The following is a 3517-nucleotide window of genomic DNA, read 5'->3' on the forward strand; positions in this document are numbered from 1 at the left end:
AAGCCAATGTTACTCTCAATGTTACTCTTCAATTTACCCTAGGAAACTCGTTCGAAATAAGAGTACATATACCTTTACCTTATGAACTTTTTTGTAACTTGACTATTTTTGAAGATAGCGCCCAAAAATCTCAAAAAATCAAAATCAAAATCCCCAGCTATCTCCAAAAATAATGAAGCTACAAAAAAAATCATGAGGAAAAGTTGCTTGTCCATTTATTATGAACAACTTTCATACGAGTTAATTTGCTGTAAAACAAACTTTTTGAAAACCACCCCAAAGGGCTCATGAATCGGCCGCTAAGTCCGGAAATAATAAACTTATAAAAAAAAGTCATTAGGCGAACTTATAGAGAATGTTCTTATGTACAATTTGCGTCTAATTATTTTGTTGTAGTACAGTTTTAAAAAAAACCACCCCTATTGCTCAAAAACCGCAAGGGGAAAATTTCCGATTTTGTTAATTTTACACTCAGAAGACAATCGCTGACAAACTCTGAAAAAATCAGCTTGCCCGTAATTTTTTTTTTCAAATGACAATTTTATTGGACTAATACCTTGTATGTAATTATAATTATACAGGGTGGCGCAGCTCATTCGCCTCGATTGATTATACGAAAACGAGAAGATGTAAAAACAACATTTTTTTATGGGTATATGTAGAGAGGCAATGTGCATAATTTAAAATTATTTTCAAATGTACAGAGTGTGCCAGACCTAAGATCCATACCAAAAATCCATAGAAGATCCATATATTAAATAAAAATAAACTCTTATAAATTTAAATAAAATCAATAAACTAATGTCGATATTGAAAATAGCTACTAACTGTCACTAGCAAATTGCTATGGAGATACCAGCCATCTTGATTACCGTTTTATTGAAAAATCGCTTTTTATTCAAAATCTGAGCCAGATAGGTATAAGAAACCCTAATATAGTTTAAAAGAGCATTTAAATCTACATATAAAATTTTAAAAGCATATAAAATTTTAAAACATACACAGCGTTGTATTTGAAATAACAAAATTTTTATGTAACATAAATATTTAAAATAGACCAGCAATTTTTGATACCCCTGTATACATTTAAGGAAACAATAAAATTGTTTAGTAAAGTTCAAAAATTGTTTAGTAAAGTTGTGCTGACTTCAAAGTCAGCACAATAATTAACTTTGAAAAGTAATCTACAGTGTGTTGACAAACTTTTTTTTTATAGCATGCATATTTACATATCTTTAAATATCTCAAAAACCAAAGCATTTAAACATATTAAACCCTTATAATAAATACCTTATTTTATGCCTAAGAATCCAAAAATTAAATAAAATACCTGGTGTTTCATAAGTAAAAATATAACTTTGGTATGGATCTTAGTTCTGACATACGCTATACATTTCAAAATAATTTTAAATTATGCACATTGCCTTCCCACATATACCCATAAAATATTTTGTTTCTACATCTTCCCGTTTTCGGACATTTAACCGAGGCGAATGAGGTGCGCCACCATCTATATCGAGAAACTATGGTTACGCTCGTTGAATTTGACACTTTATGTCAGTTTAATAATATATTTTCATACTTTTATGCTTAGGCGTAAAAGTGCTTTACTTTTATGTACTTAAAATCAAAGAATATACCTAGCTAGAAAAAGAATGGACTCTGCCATACTGAAAAATGGTCCTACAGAAGTGACGCCATCTATTGAGTAGGGCTTGTTTTAAATGGATCGAAGCGCGGGCTTTTTAAATGAGCGTATTTATTGAATTTTACTCTAAAATAATTAAATTTGATTATTAAATCTTATTTTTTACACAGATTCAATAATACTAATAACAAGTATCGTTGTGATGTGTAAAAAATAAGATTTAACAGTATAATTTATACAATTATTAAATAAAATTAAAGCCAAACATGTGAAATATTATTTATTATTTAAAGTTTTTATTTATAAGTCAAATATTTAAACATCGTTTATTATAATAAAACAAGACCAACGTAATACGCCCAAAGTTTTGTAAATGGAGTAAATATAAATAGGTACTTAAATGATGGCAAAAATAAAAGACTTACATTATATTTTTAAGGCCACAAACAAAAGGAATTGTCTAATTAAAACACATATAACAAATTATAGTTTGAAAAACATTTTGATAATCATTTATTTGATAATATTATGATTGGTACTATGACAACGACAATATTTTTTGAGAATTTGACAATAATATGACAATAGCTTTTTTCGTTTTCCTGTTATTACCGATTCTGAACCGTCCTAGAATTGTGATACGTATGCGCAGAAGGAAATATCAAGACATTATTTCATTTGCGCATGCGCTGGAGAGTTCTAGGACGATTCAGAATCGATAATAACAGGAAAACGAACAGACCTAATATGGCCATTGGAAACTATGAAAACTACAAAAAAAATCTGATTTAATGCCATCTGGCAATAACTAGTAGCAACTTCTTAACCTAAAAATTAATTGCACTACCACCTAGTGGCTAGGGCTGGAACTATTTTATTTGAGATTTCCGTGGAAACGGTGGAACCGCTTTTGCTATTTTACTTTCCCGCCCCTACTTAAAATGACATTTTTATATTGTCAATCACGTCGCAAAAATTAATACTTTTGTGACGTTTGATAAAAATATATTTTGTCTATTTTTTCCCAACGAATCAGTCAAACGAGTTATTATCAGTCTACGAATTTATAAATAGGAAATATAATGCATTGACCTTTGAGTTATGAAATTTGATATATAGATCCATTCAAACATAGTTAATAATAATTTGCACATGTGTGTCAAGTACGGTAGTAGACGCATTTCCAAGTTTATGAACAGCTATAAAAAGAAGTCAGTTATTTTCACTGTAAAGTTCAAACGTCTAATAACTTTTTTGGTCGTTTTTTTAATAGTTACAGACATATTTAAAACGTCAGTACTCCTAGCGATTTTTACCAAGAGACCTTTACATAAAGAAACGTCGTAAATATATATTTTTTACTCAATAGTTTTTATAGGAGGTGCGGACGAAAGTTATTACTCTTCATACCAGTTTAAAAATATGTAGGTGGCGCCATCTACAAGTAGAAGTCATATTGACATCAAAATCAAATTTCTCATGTCAAAAAACTCCCACACACCAATTTTTATCCAAATATTGACATTAGTTCAGAAATTATTCGGAAAAAATCGAAACAAAAATGAAACTTTTACACCCTGTATCTCCGAAACTAGGCATTTTAGGACATATATTTATAGGAACTTTTTTACTTATTTTTATTTTCTGAATATGCTGCCGAAGTTTCCGGAATACAGTTCGGACCACCCTGTATATCGAGAAACTATGGTTACGCTCGTTGAATTTGAGACTTTATGTCACTTTAATAATATATTTTCATACTTTTACATATACAAACTAAAATATATGGGAAACTGAAATTGAGATCTTTGAAAGGACTTTTTCACCGCAACCAGTTATAGACAATACGTAACTGAACGAAGTACTGAT

The sequence above is a fragment of the Sitophilus oryzae genome, unplaced genomic scaffold (assembly GCF_002938485.1).
Source record: "Sitophilus oryzae breed Bouriz unplaced genomic scaffold, Soryzae_2.0 scaffold_1720_pilon_pilon, whole genome shotgun sequence".
In the NCBI taxonomy this organism is placed as follows: Eukaryota; Metazoa; Arthropoda; class Insecta; order Coleoptera; family Curculionidae; genus Sitophilus; species Sitophilus oryzae.